The 17553-nt window shown below is 36.8% G+C and overlaps 1 protein-coding gene across 1 annotated transcript in view; it reads right to left on the bottom strand.

The window, feature by feature from the left end:
* Positions 1 to 6071, bottom strand: part of arid3a (AT rich interactive domain 3A (BRIGHT-like)) — a 57323-nt gene extending 51252 nt beyond the window's left edge. Inside the window, exon 1 of the mRNA XM_038308398.1 lies at positions 5761 to 6071. The gene's annotated coding sequence lies outside the window, so the exon portion shown is untranslated. The remainder of the gene's footprint in view (positions 1 to 5760) is intronic.
* Between the last annotated feature and the right edge of the window lie 11482 nt (positions 6072 to 17553).

Here is a 17553-nt window from a genome sequence, read left to right as displayed (position 1 = left end):
GCTCAGTCAACGTAGATTATTTGCAAAATCTAGTCCTCTTCCTCTTTTTTCTGGCCAATAAAACAGTATCACAGATCAAAGGAAAAACAAAAAAAGTATAAAAGAAGTTTTAAAGATGTGATTGCTTAACTATGGTAATACTATGATACAGAAAACCTGTGGTTTTATTACTCAAGGCTGTCATATTGTTAAAAATCCATTTCAGGTTGTCATGGTAAGGAGATATAATTTAGATTCAACTGTAGCTAAAAGAGCTGCTTGATCAAAACCATTAGAAGCATGTCTATAGCATTTAGTGCTTCATATATAAAATAAATATATTTTTCAGTCTTTTTGTCATTCTTCTTGCAGAATAAACAACTATGATGGTGAAATAAGCTTTGAACTACATGCGTGCTGATCGTCGTTAACAGCTGGAGTTTTAGCACAATTATCTCAAAAAGACTAAGTAGTCTAGCTTTTAATAATTACCATTTTTCTTTACCACAACATGAAATGTTTCTTAGTAGTTTAATTAGCCTTTTTTTAGGCAACTAAAGAGCTGTGCTCTTGATGATCCATACAGTTGGAGAAACATTGAAAACTGTCTTTAAAGCTGAAGTCTGTAAGTTTTTAAAAATCACTTTTTTGTCATATTGGCTAAAACTGTCCCTATGCCCAGACAGCAGTACATGTGATATGTAACCTGTGAAAAAAACTGCTTCAATTGGTACTGCCTACTGCCTGTATTTCAATCTGGAAAGAATAATTCGGGACGAGTCAAAACAACCAATCACAGCCAGAGGAGCGTCTGATGGAGTGTCAATCACAGCTCACACACGCTGAATTCCGCCCCCCCCCCCCCCCCCCCCCCCCCCCCCCCCTTCTGGTCGCATGAGGTAGCCGCGCAGATGCTGAGAGGGGTGGAGCTTGGAGGTGGGGCATGAGTGAAGCAGAGAGGGTGGGGGAGTGGAGTGAAACCTGTTTTTCTTCAAATTTTCAGTCGAAGTCTGCTCTCTTCTCAATGTTACAGACTGCAGCTTTAAGGCTTTAGAGGAACATACATATGGAGCAACATTAATAAACCTCAATTAGCTAACTGCAGTTCTTGTATCAAGTAGTCAATGGTCCTGCATAACAAATTTAGGAAAATTCCTACATTTTTTTGTATTTTTCCATGTGATAAAGAAGGATTTTCTTTATAATAATAACTTTTTGAAACCTTCCCTTAAGAAACTGGTAACCATGAGCCTTTTTCTGCTGATGTAAATTGGCCTGTGCTTTCGTTTTCTAGGGAAGATAATTATTTGGATAAGTGGGACCAAAGGTACCCACTAACTTTTTACAATTTTTTAAAAAACAACACAAAAATAACCTCTATTTGCAAAATATCCATATTATTTTTTCCCTCAAGTTACTCTAGACAGTTTATTCTATAATTAAAAAAAACTAATTAAGAATCATATATAAATAAAACTATATTTTCGTTACGGTGAAAGTAAAGACTTTTTGCTTTTTCACATTTTCACTTTTAAATCATTTGACTAAAGCCAGTAGTGACTCTGGGAAATTGTCCATCCATTAAAGCAGCTTATAACAGTAATTAAGGCATCTGATCTCTCAGACCTGAATAGAGCGTCTGATTATTATTAACTACCAGAATCCTGCAATGTGTGCAGTCACAAGGTCTGGTTGATCCATCAGGTCAAGGTCTGCTACTATTTCAACACTTTGACTTGAAAGGAATAGAAATCTCCATAAAACTACCACCTAGGTAAAAGTTCTCCAAATAAAGAGCAGCATACAAGTGTTTTTTTAGGTTTCGTAACAAGGAGGCCTTTTAATAGTTGAACTTGATCACCTCCCATACGTTTCTAATCCACACAGGGCCAATCACAACGGAAATGCCCCTGGATACCCCACCCCCACCCGCTTGCAGCAGCAGCAGTGTTTCTCTCCACTGGAAACACTGGTGCGAAGGGGCAGTACCGGTCAGAGGAAGGATACCATATGCCAGATTGGACCAAAGAGATTAGCAAGGCATTTTTTTTTCTTTCCTAAGGTGATTGGCCCACGCTGGGTTGCGGGTGTGATGAGGGCAAAAGAAATCTCTCCTGAGACGGTGCCACGTTCTGCAATTCAGCAGCTGACACTTTCTTTTATATACCAACAACAAGCCACAGACTAGAGAACTACTTCTGTTGCAACATACGAACCAAAAGGTCGCTTTCTTCATCCCGTTCCTGGTTTTACACTTCCACATTTACCTTCAGTCTCTGACAACACTTCCGTTAAAGGAGCTTTTATAACTTTATTCTAGTGAAGTCACAATGACACAGTCAATAAAGCGAAATCAAATAGTCCCAAAAAGGTCTGTTATTTGAGATTTTTATGACAATGGGGGTAGGGGGGGTGACACTTGACGTAATTCTTTAGACAAAACCAGAATATCTCCACTGAGAGCAGCTGTAATTCCTCTCTGAATGTTGAAGGTCATTAAGACAAAGAAGTAGACATGCCTTTAAAACAAAACCTGCTTCCTGTGGCTGCCCTCTCCCACCCCGTGCTTCTTGGTGAGAAACTTTAACACTGGCCACAAACCAAATGCCAAAATGCCAAACAGTTTTGGATGTGGCTGTGAGATTTGACAGCTTTGTGTAACTATGCCAATTCTCCAGAGAGAAAGAGATGGAGAGAGAGAGAAAAAAATACAGTAGAGGGACCTCTTGAACTGTTTTTGGAATGAGAAGACTGCTGACCCACTTAATGTTGGCTGACGCCACACAGGGAAACACTCAGCTATTATACACAGCGGATATTTCCACTACTACGCTGTTGTGGCTCAGAGGGAAGAGTCCTCCATTCCCAAATGTTTTGACTTCTCAGCATTCGTAATACGTCGCTAAAAACTAACAGCCAAACAAGAGGATGAAGAGTTGCAACCAAATCTATGAGGAACAAGAAAAAAAGTGTAGCCAGGCTTTAAAGAGATTAAAATTTTGCAGTTGTGTTCATTTACTTTATATCTAAACTACTGTTTAATTTGTTCCTATCTCTCCATCGACTCATTTATTATCTCAAACATAAGCTGGCTTTAACATTCATCCATTAAAGGCAAACATAGGTCATTTTTGTTACAGACAGGCCAGGCTTTGTTTAAATACATGGCAGTGGGTGCAGCCATATGCTCAGGCTTTTATATCCAGATCAAAGAGCTGTTATACATCCTTACATAAAGCAACTCCTAACAACGGGAACGTGACTCTCAAAATGTTGACTTCTAAATATCCTTTGCACGTCCAAATTTTTATTAAACTAATATTGCTTCTATTGTTACATACCCTGATATTTATACCAGGGGTTTCCATTGTAGTCCAGCTGTAATCGGCCTACCAACAGATTTGATTTAACTGAGTCTTCTTTCGCTAATATCTACCAACAATAAGCATGCTTTCAACTCCATGAGTCACAATTTCTGCCAGTTTGAGGGCTTTTCCAAAAACGACTTGTCAGCCTGAACGTCCCCATAATTCATAACATCAGGGATCGATTAAAAACAAACAAACTGATGGTTTATTTCTCACTTCCTACTGATCCAGACCTTTGTTTAAAGAATTTACAACAATTACGTAAAGCAAAAATACCCCGACAATCATCTCTATATTATTTAGAAGCTTAACAAGATCAAGACTTTTGTTTCAGGAGATATCTTTTATCTTTTATTGCATTTAAAATATGATTGAAGCTAAGTTGAATGCATTTTGTGTTCAAAGAAAATTCTCTGTCATTTTTGAATTGAAGAGAATCAATTCCATGGTAAATAAATGTGGCCTTTTGGGTAAATTAAAAGACTACCGCAAGTCAATTAACTGAAATTTATCTTAAGCACTGAACAGGCTGAATTGATCAAAAACATGTTATGAACATTTTGTGGCAACAACCAAAATAAGTCAATGAACCTAACCTAAATGTTTTTAGTTCTTAAAAATAAAGCATGATATAATAAGGCAGGGGCACATTTAGGAAATGTGGGGCCCTAGGCAAAGACAGGCATGGGGCCCTCTGAATTGAGAAGATAACATAAAACAGACTCATTACACAGATACAGAAAGTTTTATAGAACAAACATACATTATTTGTTCTATGTTTCATCCTCTCTTTTCTTGTTGTTTCCTCTCTATGTTTTGTACTCAGCTGACTTCGTGCTGTCTCAAAAGGAATGAAAGATTTTTTTCCCAAGCATTAAGCTCACTTAGCTGATTGCTCCTTCCAGTGTTTCCAAAAAGGTGACGGCAAAAGTAAATAACACACTTCTTTTCGCTGTAGAAAGGCCACGATCTGCTTATCTGTTCTCCATTTTTCATTTGGATGAAATAATAGCTACATGAATCATGACAGCAGAGAAGATAGAGCAAAGCAGGAAGCCGGGTTACCAATCTACTTGCTCTGGAGAGCAGAGTTCGGTGCTTTTATATGTTGTCGCCGAAGTCTCCAGTAGCAGAAAAAAGTTGCTAGATTTGGCACTAGCCGCTTTTTTAAAAAATAAACGTGCTAGAGGGGTCTGAGAAGTCGCTAAATATATCGACAAAGGCACTAAGTTCGCAACACTGCTCTTTGCATCTTTTTCAAATGGTTTCCGCTTTCTATTTGGACCTTTCTGAACATGTGTAGCAAATGAACACTGAACATTATGAGAATTCTGATGACATTTTAGCGAAAGGATTTTTTTTAAAGACATAACTAATGTGCACAAATAAGGAATAGTTGATTTAACCATACATGCAAACAGAGTTTTATGGGGCCCTCAGGAAATTGGGGCCCTGCCTAGTATGGAGCCCCCCCCCCCCCCCCAACGAACACACATAATCGTTGCTTAATAATTTTAACGCTCTTTCACATTAATGTGTTTTTTTAATCAAACCAGAAGAACAGAAATCCAAGTCTACCTCAGGTGTGACCCTCAGTGCGACATTTAGAGTAGGCCGGACTCTATGTAAAAGCACGAAGGAGGGTGCAGTCACACACTGGTTCTTTATGGCAGTAAAAGGGCAGATGAATGTACTTATGGAATGGAGTCCTGGAGCGGACGTTTAATGTTGCTCAGATATTTATCGTTCATTATCGTTCAGTAATTTATTCTAAATGAATAGCTTTAGTGACCAGATTTGCTGTGTAATGCTGGTCAGCAGAAATAACTATTTTTATCATTTGATACTATGTTGTAAAACTATAAAACATATGTTGATAATATAAATAATCACATGCGAGGTTAACTAAAATTGATAAGCAAGCAACAGAATCAAAATTCGGACGTTTTCTACAGTCATAAGTATTCGGACGATAACAACAGGACCTTGTTCACTAAAAAAAACAACAGCCTGAATAATTTTAATTACTTTTTTGCCTATAATTTCAATCTAATGCTATCAATAAAAAAAAATAAAACCTCGTGTATAATATTTATAAATTATATACTTTTCTGACAAAAAATAGCATACGAAATAGTGCCTGTCCACTCAGCGTAGGTAGGTTAACGTATACATACGTTCGATGACTCACAGCAAGCAAATCCATCCGCCGCATTCGCTATAGGTTATTGATCAGTCATTTGATAATGTATCGATTTTATAAAGGGGAAAAAATAACTGAGTCTCGTTATTGATAACTGAAACACGTAAATATGTCATATATGAGAGAAATTTTTAAAAATGTGAAGCACAGAACTGCAAGACACTGTCTGGAGAACAATATATAAAGCAGAAGGAATAAGTGCAAACTTACCACATCGGCTTCCGTTGTGTTTTCTCACTGTTTGGAGGCGGAAGAAACATTCCTGTTTTCCCCGTCTGCGTTGATCTTAATCCTCCTCTATAGATCAAAGGAAGTGGGTAGTCAAAAAAAAAAAAAAGAAAATAAATAAAATAACAAGGCACCAAAACTGGTGTGAAATAGGATATGTTTCTTGTGTGTTTATGTCGGCTAAAAAGCAAGAGGTTTCATGTGACCGGCTGCATGAAATCCACGCATTCGGCTCTGAATCGTGTTTTCAGAGTTTCGGAGTCTGCCTCAGACTGAGGGAGAGAGGCGTGGAGACATTCTCCCAGCCTGCACAGTCACATCATTGGTTGACAAACAGCAATCAGATGCAAATTCCTAACCTCTGAATCAGCAGGGGCCAGCCCCCCTGGTTGTAAGAGCGAGGGTGTGAAGTGTTAAAACGGGCCCATAGAGATCTGGCGCTACATAATGCACAGACCCACTGTACAGTGAGTCTTATCCACCTCCTGGATTTAACACATGCATACATGCAGTTAAAATGTATCCATGGCTCAAACATTGTCAATTCAATTTGATAAACGAAAGAACCGTTTGCAAATTTGGTAACAAACCCGCTGCTGGCTTTATTATTACAAGGTTGTTGCATACCAATATGAGGAACATTTGTGGTCAAAAGTGTGCGCCTTACAAAAAGCTTGCATGTCAAATTAATTTATGGTTTTTAACAAAATAAATTTGACAATATTTATTAAATTGAAAATAAAACATGTCACACACATTACCATAGCCTATGATAAAAAAAAAAAAAAATATATATATATATATATATATATATATATATATATATATATATATATATATATATATATATATATATGTAGCTGAGTGAATACTATAATTGTTATACATTTCTCCCATCTCATGCATTTGTGAGACACATAGATTCATAGAACACATGCTTGTTTCTGTTCAGAGAGATTAACTGATGCTGGTAATAAACACTTTTTTCGCTTTTGTTGGTTAAGTGGATTAAAGTTGGATGGTTATCTGGCACAGATTTGGCTTTTCTGATCAATAAAAACATTTTTGCCATCAGATTCTCTGGAAGGTCAGCCCCAGAAGCTCAACAGAAGCAGTTTTGGTACCTGTCCATGGTAACATTGAAAAGCACTGTGATCCTCAGGCATTATTGCTACATTCACTTCGTGACACACCGTTGTCAGGAAAACAAGCCCACAGCATTATACTGCCATCACCATTCTTCACACATGGCACGGCGTTATAGGTTTGAAAGCCTCACCTAGACTTCTAAACATAACTATGGCCATTGTGAGCAAATATCTCAGTGCATATAACCTCTGACCATAGAACTTCTCACCTGACTTGTTTTCATATTTCATATTATTATGATTGAGGCTTTGCTTTTGAGAAGGCCCTGAGCTTTAATGTTGTTTTATCAAAAAACCAGGCTTGAAATGTTTTAGCTGATGATGAAGAACCGGTGGTAGTCCTGCTCGTTCATTGTTCCATCCAATTTATGCAAAGAAATCCCGCAGCATGATCCACCACCACTTTACTTGACACATGGTACGGTGTTCTTAGGTTGAATCCGGACTGCAGTCAAAATTATCACCTTTTAGACCTTACTAAATGCTTTTATCCATATGTGCTTCTTGAAATTTAGATTGTGTGATTAGTTAAAAAAAGCAGGCAGTATTCTCTTGGTTGTCACAGTCGCGTTGCAGGGTCATTTAAAATCACTTTCATTGTGGACATTAACGCTAGTGCTCCAACAGCTTCCATTTTTTTTGTTTCTATGCATTTTAGCCAAATTATACTTTCATCTAATTCAGGGGTCTGAAACGGTTCTTATCCAAAGAGCCAGCTTACCCTGAGCCCGGCTAAATAAAAGGTTCAGTGCTGCACATGTTACGTGTCCTTCAAATAAAACACAGCGTATCATTATAGTTAAACATCTGCAATAGGAAATCTGCTGCCATTTCAAATAAAAGTTTGTTTTCTCTTTTGATTTTTTAAATTAGGGACAAAGCATACAAGTTTCATAAAGAGGAAGCAAAGTTTTTAGATTTTATTCTATAGGATATTATTTTTTGTAAAAAAAATATAAACAAATAGTGTTTCAAGCTAATGACAATCAATCTAAAAACATATCCCAGATTCTTTAGTGTCATTCTGCAGAAAAAAAATACATTTAAATGTTCTTTTAAAAAAAACTACTAAAGCTTATAAGAATGGTATTTGTTACGTTTACTATATCCAGAACCATTAGTCGGCTCTTTATCATGTTTTAGCCATTGTAGAGTGTCCAAGGAGCCACAGGTTGCAGACCCCTGATCTACAGGTGCTGGTCATAAAATTAGAATATCATGAAAAAGTAGATTGATTTCAGTAATTCCATTTAAAAAGTGAAACTTGTATATTATATTCATACATTACATACAAACTCATATATTTCAGATGTTTATTTTGTTTAATTTTGATGATTACAAATGACAACAAATGAAAATCTCAAATTCATCATATCAGAAAATTAGAATATTGTGAAAAGGTTCAAAATTGATGGCCCCTGGTGCCACACTCTAATCAGCTAATTAACTCAAACCACCTGCAAAAGCCTTTAAATGGTCTTTCAGTCTAGTTCTATAGGCTACACAATCATGGGGAAGACTGCTGACTTGACAGTTGTCCAAAAGACGACCATCGACACCTTGCACAAGGAGGGCAAGACACAAAAGGTCATCGCTAAAGAGGCTGGCTGTTCACAGAGCTCAGTGTCCAAGCACATTAATAGAGAGGCGAAGGGAAGGAAAAGATGTGGTCGAAAAAAGTGTACAAGCAAGAGAGATAACCGCACCCTGGAGAGGATTGTGAAACAAAACCCCTTCAAAAATGTGGGGGAGATTCACAAAGAGTGGACTGCAGCTGGAGTGAGTGCTTCAAGAACCACCACACACAGACGTATGAAAGACATGGGTTTCTGCTGTCGCATTCCTTGTGTCAAGCCACTCTTGAACCACAGACAGCGTCAGAAGCGTCTTGCCTGGGCTAAAGAGAAACAGGACTGGACTGCTGGTGAGTGGTCCAAAGTCATGTTCTCTGATGAAAGTAAATTTTGCATTTCCTTTGGAAATCAAGGTCCCAGAGTCTGGAGGAAAAGAAGAGAGGCACTTCATCCACGTTGCTTGAAGTCCAGTGTAAAGTTTCCACAGTCAGTGGTGGTTTGGGGTGCCATGTCATCTGCTGGTGTTGGTCCATTGTGTTTTCTGAGGTCCAGGGTCAACGCAGCCACATACCAGGAAGTTTTAGAGCACTTCATGCTTCCTGCATCTGACCAACTTTTTGGAGATGCAGATTTCATTTTCCAACAGGACTTGGCACCTGCACACAGTGCCAAAGCTACCAGTACCTGGTTGAAGGACCATGGTATCCCTGTTCTTAATTGGCCAGCAAACTCTCCTGACCTTTACCCCATAGAAAATCTATGGGGTATTGTGAAGAAGAAGATGCAATACACCAGACCCAACAATTCAGAAGAGCTAAAAGCCACTATTAGAGCAACCTGGGCTATCATAACACCTGAGCAGTGCCACAGACTGATCGACTCCATGCCACGCCGCATTGCTGCAGTAATACAGGCCAAAGGAGGCCCAACTAAATACTGAGTGCTGTACATGCTCATACTTTTCATGTTCATACTTTTCAGTTGGCCAACATTTCTATAAATCCTTTGTTTTTATTGGTCTTCAGTAATATTCTAATTTTCTGATATGATGAATTTGAGATTTTCATTTGTTGTCATTTGTAATCATCAAAATTAAACAAAATAAAAATCTGAAATATATGAGTTTGTATGTAATGTATGAATATAATATACAAGTTTCACTTTTTAAATGGAATTACTGAAATCAATCTACTTTTTCATGATATTCTAATTTTATGACCAGCACCTGTAATATGTGGTTTGTCCTCAACCTGTCAGAGAGCCTCTGAGGCTGATAGAAACATGGACACAACAGCATGTTCCAACAGGACAATAATCCAAAATACACGTCAAAACACTGATGCCAATCTATAAACTAAGCCTTATAGCTGGATCTGTCCCAAAAGAAACAGCCCATTCAATGACTTTGACCAAATCAAACAGCCTATTCAAACTATGTAACCAGGGTTATAAGGTAAGTTTGTTTACATCTAATGGGTATAAATATATTGTAGTTTTCTAAAATGTACCAGTAGATATTTAACCAGTGGGGGTGTGTAAACATGAAGATTCTTTCTCTGATTCTTGATGTATAATTTGGACCCTCTTTGAATCTGCATTGAAATTATACTTGATAACCCACTTAAAAAAACAAGAATGTTGTTCAACCTAAAAGATAATTAAAGCTCTATAATATAGATCCGATTAACAACCATGATGGATGCGGTTATATTTAGAATAGAAGAAGCAGAATAATGGCTTCAATATGAATACATAAGAACTCCAAGGCAGTTCAAATTTTATTTCCCCCCCCAAAAAATATATATTTTTGGATGATTTAACAGTCAAAAACAAAGAAAAAAAAAACACCTTTATTAACATAATTAGTATGAAGGGAAATTTCTGCTTTTATATAATATAGAAAGAATTAAGTGCCTTAATTATTACAGCATTCATAGATTTCTGATCTGCTCTTTCTACAGACCTAAATATTTTTACCGTATATAAAAAAATTTGTTATCCAAACTGAGGGTTTAATTCCCTCTCTGAAACTTTTGCATCTTAGTCGATTCATTCTTTTTTTTGCCAATTGTCTCTAGCTAGTTGAAAAAGAGGAACCCTGTACTAAATGTGTCTCATATAATACTGATCAGATTCATCTCAATCATTCATGGTTTCATTTTAATTCACAGATCTTTACCGCTGTCATTTGGTGAAGGCGAGGGAAGAGAGGGGAACTCTTTCTTAATCTGTGCTCTGAATGGATGAGTCAGAGTGAGATGGATCTATTGTTAACACTAAACAGAAGATTGTTTGATATTGAGCGACTGTGTCAATTTCTAGCTGAATTTGACAGAGATAAAGGCTTAGCGGAAGAATAAGAGGAAATTCACAGGTGGTGATGTTTGTGTACTCTCTTTTAAAATGTTGCAAGCTGACAGAAATGGACTGAAAACATCTGTTTAATTCATGAGAAATATAATATGATGGAAAGAAAAACAGGATGTAAGCAAAGCTATATCTCGAAGAGTGAACCCAGTGCTGCAGGACTTGACTGTGGTGTTGCCCCCTTCTCCCTGCAGCTGTCGACTCAAATGAAGAGTTGGAGATATTCATAAGCAGAAAACCAATCCATGGGATGAAACATGATCCAGGATGCATGTGTGTTCATTGCCCCGCTCTCAGTGACAGATGAAATTAAAAATCAAATGGGCCTGTGTAGTGATGACAACTGCAATTTCACACTTGATACCAAAATAATTGAAGATGACTGATGCTTTTCAGCTAAGATGGAGCTCTGCCAGGGTGTGGCCGCAGCTGAAGGATGACACATGCACAGGGACAAAACTGTTCAAATTAACTTGGTGGCAAAATAATGCATTCCAGGCATGACCTTTCACTTTTAGTACAAGGTGCAATGCTCAGTATGATAAGATTCATCAGCATTAATTATGTGCATTTTGACAAAAACTTCCTCTAAGAAATCATCAGAATAGATTGAATTAAATGTGTTTAGATTCCTTATTTCCAGATACTCAAGATCCACTCTGAGATGCAAATAATGGTCACATTTCTAAATTGTTTGTTTATTACATTTGATTTTGCGCATTTGTGTGTATAGACAAACTGAGTCCTTCAGACAAAAACATAGAAAAGGTGAAAAAAGGAAACAATTTCTGCTGTTCATATCCTGTTTTAGTCTGTTCTTATAATCACTCGACTGTCATAAACATGCTTGTTTGTAGCGTCACCTTGCTGTGTCAGCAAATCAGTGTTTTAAAGATATTTTGATATCACCATTTTTGCCCTTTTTCTGCTTTGGTTTTTGTTTTTACGTTGTTTTTAAATCAAATTGTCCCCAAACTGCTGATTTCCCAACTTTCTCATGAAAAAAAATTGCTGCAATATACACACTGATCCAATGTGAGTACTGCTTGTAAATGATTTATAACCACCAGTGTATTTTTTATATCCATTAAAAACATTGGTGTTAAAAAAAAAAAAAAAAAAAAAAAAAAAAAAAAAACACCTGTTACTGACCTGCTGCACAAACTAATCTGGTTCTGTCAACTTTTAGTTGAGTTTTTTGTACAATGGCTCCCTCTAGCGGGGAAATGAGAGAAAGACCATCTGTTTAAATGTGACTTCTGAATCTTTAATCAAACTATTAACATATATATATATATATATATATATATATATATATATATATATATATATATATATATATATATATATATATATATATATATATATATATATATATATAAAATGCGTGGTTATTTGTAAAAATACATTTACATTTGCGCAGTTCTTTTCCACGGTGGGATGCTATTTCTTCCCTGAATGAGTGTTCTGGGAAGCCACTTCGTTCCAAATCAGCTTTCGACCATCCTCAGTCTGAAAGGATCACTTTAAGGGTTGAAGGGCACTTCCCCCTAGTTCTTATAACTATTGGAAAAACACTAACCTTATACATAAGTGTGCAAAACCATGTGCTAGGGACCAAAAGAGTGCAAGTGAGAGAAATGGGACTGTGCCTAGGAATCCCAAAATTATGATCCTACTAGAACTCCCACTGGCAGTCAAATTGGCAGATGGCATTTTCACTGATGGAATGCAAGAGTAGTGATGATGTTATTGACTGATTTGGTTCTAGAGTGCAATATAAACCCATTGTGGATAAGAACACCTTAAAACAGATCTAATATGTATATTTTTTAAAGGCTGCATTATATCCTATTACGATTATTTGTGGTCTGAATTTGTAATAATAACCCATCAGTAAAATAAAATGTTGTTTTACTACATAGGTTAAAAGTATTAAATAAAAATTTTATTTACAGAAGTTGAGAGACAGACAGACAGATAGATAGATAGATAGATAGATAGATAGATAGATTGATTGATTGATTATTGGTAGACAAAGGCCAAACCAGTTTATGTTTGAGAAAAAAAAGCTTTTACTCTCTTCCAATATTTCTTGCGGGTTTTAAGTTCAACCAGATGTGAGGGATTCTCACAGCTTGTTAAGGTTTTGTTATCCTGGACATGGAGTTTGGTGTCTTCAGACTTTTTTGAGAGTTGTTCCTTAATATTTAGTTGTCTGTCTATCACCACACACCTGGAACTGGGTGGTGATGCTTGATTCTGTTCAGAGAGACTAACCTGGTAATCTTTTGTGGAACAGGGTTGGGTCCAAATTGGGCTTCATTAAGGAGGAATCAACTGTAAAACCTCAATGTTCTGATAAGCTACTCCGTATTTTCTCTTGTTGATCACTTGAATGAGATGAATGTTAAGATTGAAAAGGTAGAGTCACATCAACGGGATTAAATGTTACAGTTTTAGACTTTTTCTTTATTTTCACCACCTTTTTGATGGGACTAATAGACATTTTTCTTCCCTTCTTAAGTGGACTGGTCAGTGTTTTCTCTTGTTGATTATCACAATCAGTTGGCTGTTGATCATTAGTCGTCGCACTGGTCATTGATTGATATTTCAGGTCAGAGGTCTCAGATGAGAATGGGGATGTACTAATAGGTGATTCTATAAACCTGACTGAATCACTCAGTAAACAGTATTTTACCGAAGGCATTTAACTGCTCTCTCTGCATTTCTAGATGGAATTTTAAATATAACTGGAAGTTAAATTCTGAAATAAAAGAAGTTTGATTTTAATAAATGAAATAATCATTAGAAGAACTACAGATCTAGAAACAATGTATAGTAACCTTTTTGGTTGCAGAATATACATTTGGTTCTTTAAAACACTAAGAGGGAGTGTCTGGCCAAAGATAGAGGCCATTTATTTGCTGAATAAAGGATAATTATTTATTCATTATTAATAAACAGTTTTAATTCCTTGCGAACACTTACAAGTTGCAATGTGAACTGCACAGTCTGAAAGGAGTGGCTATTAGCAAATACTTCAGAGTATGATGCATATCGCGATATGTGGGTCAAGATACAATATTTTAAAGGAGGTACAATAAAAATAAAATGCATTTAAAAACAACCATGCACTGCGGTGTCTCTGACTGCTCTCCTTTATTGGTGGAGGGAAGAGTATGTCCCATTTTCATTTATTTCTTCCACCTTCAATCAAAGTGCCCTCCACAGGTGCAAATGGGACTTCATTGGGAGTGACAGTGGACAGCAGGGTTGCCGTAATGTGGGGATAAAGTCAGGAAGCTTCTGAGGGCCCTTGACTGAGGGGGGCCCGAAAAGAAGAAGAAAAGATATGTCCCGCTATATCTTTCAAATATGAAAAGAAAATCCAGCAGTAAAATAAATTATATTTCTGTCCTCCCTAATTTTTCAACAGTAAATAACAAAACGAAGCATGAATATATTGACCAACTCCCCCTCCCACTGTGAAACTGCAATAAATGTCCTCAGGTCCTGCATGGTGCAGGATCAGGTCACCCCGTCTGCATTTGGTCAGCAGCAGTTCACTGGTACCGGGGCTTTAATGCCACAGCGTCCTTTAACACAGAGAAAACGAATAAAACAAATGAACAAGAAAATGTGTCAAAATCAAACTTTGGTTATAAAAAAAAAACAAAAAAAAACAGAAAGGAAGGAGAAAGAAGAGAGATGAAAGAAAGGCGCCCAAAACCGTGACCAGGTTTTCAAGAAAGGTTTGTTACCTCAATAGTTGAAAATAAGGATAGATTATTAACCTGTTATAATAATCTATGCCTATTATTAAGCTGTTGGGCTGCTCAGTGGTGCAGCAGTAGCACTGCTGCCTTGCAGCAAGAAGGTTCTCAGTTCGATTCCTGGTCCGGGGTCTTTCTGCATGGAGTTTGCATGTTCTCCATGGGTTCTCTCCGGGTACTCCGTCTTCCTCCCACAGTCCAAAAACATGACTGTTAGCTTAACTGGCTTCTCTAAATTCTCCATAGATGTGCGTGAATGGTTGTTTGTCTCTGTGTTGCCCTGCAATGGACTGGCGACCTGTCCAGGGTGTACCCCGCCTCTCGTCCGTAGACATCTGGAGAAAGACACCAGCACCCCTCGTGACCCCAGTAGGGAAAGGCGTGACAGAAAATGGAATGGGTGGATATTAACCTGGCTATCTGCTGGTTGCTACTACTTATTTAATCCTCCTCAAGGTCGGAGGGGATTCACATCATTAAATCAGTTTAATAATTTTATAAGAGACATTCCTAACATACACCCGAGCACCACTTTATACCTCAAATTATGCATTTGTTTATTGCAAAGACTCAAGGAGTCTTAGAGATTATGCCTTACAGTAAAATAATGGCTGTAAACTTTTGCTGCAGATTGGTCGGTTGGACTTCTCTCGTGATCAGGATAAGATTACAGTGACATGTCATAGTGACTTTGTGACATGGTTTGTTATCTTCCTGGAAGCAGCCATCAGGAGTTGCTCAGGAAGGCTGTGCCTTTTAATCCTAAAAGGCCCAAAGTATGTCAGGAAAACCTCTCCCACATATTCAGAGCTCCACCATCAGCCTGATCTGTCCCTTCAGGTTGTTTGTTTCCAATCTGTCTGTTTTAGACAGATTGGAAATCCTCAACCTAACACTTTGTTTCAGTCTGTTATGGTTCAATCAGGCCAGTCTGTTGGAGCTGTTCAACAGTTTGCTGTTGCCAAAAGAAGTGTTTGATGCTGTAGCACATTCACTTCTAAGGGGAGATGATATTTCAAACACCTTGACGGTATTCATTGATTATTTTTAACTACTGCTTTGTAATACTAAACCAGACTGCACTCTCTTCTCTGACATTTGTTTTCTCTCGCCTGGTAGCAATCTCTATACATATTCAATGCAGTTTTAAAATGTGAATTCATAGATTTAAATCTAACTGGGGACATGTTGTAAAAACCACACAAGATGGTGCAAATGAGCTATTTAAAATAGAAGTATTATACAGAAGTGAGTTTCAAGTCCGGAGAAGGATTAAATCTAATTTAGGATTAATCCAGTAGCATTTATTTTGATTAAGTTTTCAATGTGATTTGCTTAGTCACTTGATTATGATTACTTTCATCACATTTGATCAATAAAGCAGGAGGTCTGCTCCTTCTAGAGTGTTTTAAATCCTGCAACGGGTTTAAATGTAAATATTCTATAAATGTTTCGTTCCTTCTATTAAAATCACCACAGCTTTGCAGACAGACTGTATAAACTGGGGTAGCTGGGAGTTGAACCCGGGTCCCCTGAATCAAAGACAAGAATGAATGCGTCTCCTCCTCTAGTTGCTTAGTTTATGCCTTCTGAGCCTGAATCAGCAAAATTCATTTTATAGAAATCTGTTTAGGATTTACTGATTACCACTTAATTATATTGACATCAAATTGAAAGGTTAGTTTCACAATAGAAGATCTTTAGCCTTTTTAGAATTTCAGAACTGATTTATTCACCGCCCTTCCCCAACATTTAAAAATATTTACCAAACATAAGCAGACAAGACTGTTTCCTTGCAGGACCTCTGTACATTCTGTACCATGATACCATAAATAAAAATCTATAAATCTATAAGTTTACATAAAAAAAAAAAATTATCCATCTTCAAGAACCATTAAAGACAACAAAAATAATCAGTATACAGTTTTTACAAAGAGTTATTCAGCTTTATACTCTTTATCCTTTACAGCCCAGTGAAAAATCTTTACAGATAGCCCAAAAAATTTATTTTAATTTGCAGAGTAGGATCATTTAAATGAAGAGAATTCAATGCAATATTTTTACATCTCAGCAAATTGCAATCAAGACCTTCATCCTGTGATGAAGCAACTTTAAAAACAAAACAAAAAAAAAACATGAAGAAAATGAAACGATCAGAAGTCTTCCATCATAACATTTGGGGTCCAATTGCACATTTAAAGTGCTATAATTAAAAATCCCTGTTTTGTTCAATAAGGCTTGTTTAAATGGGTAGAAATGTTAAACACGGCCTCATAAAATGCCCTTGCATTGTCCACGCTGTCTGAAATCTCAATTTACTCTTTAATCCATATAATTAAGAATCACAGAGCTAAGAACTGATTCTGAATAAGTGAAATAACCCCAAGTCTGGAGTTCATATAATGTGTGTTTTTTATAAGTTTGTAGAAATAAAGGTATTTTTCAATGAAGCCAAACTGAGGATTACCAGCTTTATTTCATGACAGAAGTGAATACGGAATTATTTGTTGGTTCTGTTTGAACTTTAGACAGTGATTATAGGCAGGTCATTTCAAATTAAGGATAAAAGAGCCAATTTGATTAAAGTATTAATTGATTCTCAATGCTTTTAATTGTATATTGTAAGACTATTCTTTAATTTTTACAGAACTGGGATTTCATGAATCCTATAATCACCATTGAAGGACTGCCTAAAGTTTTAAACTCTCAAATCAATAGAAAACAGCTATTATTCTTATCATGGCCTTCATATGTTTTTACTACAGTATGAACTAGAAAACCCATGAATTCTTGGTAAAATAACCAAATAGCTGCTTCTTTCTAGAACAGACTTATAAATGCACCGTTCCATGGTTTTTAACCAGCCCGAAGCTTTGAAACGAAAACAAAAATTGGTGGGATAAAAAGCGA

This window comes from Cyprinodon tularosa, unplaced genomic scaffold (genome assembly GCF_016077235.1).
Source record: "Cyprinodon tularosa strain WSP-4 unplaced genomic scaffold, ASM1607723v1 ctg636, whole genome shotgun sequence".
In the NCBI taxonomy this organism is placed as follows: Eukaryota; Metazoa; Chordata; class Actinopteri; order Cyprinodontiformes; family Cyprinodontidae; genus Cyprinodon; species Cyprinodon tularosa.
The sequence above is the reverse complement of the archived record's forward strand: the minus strand, read 5'-3'. Positions and strand labels throughout refer to the sequence as shown.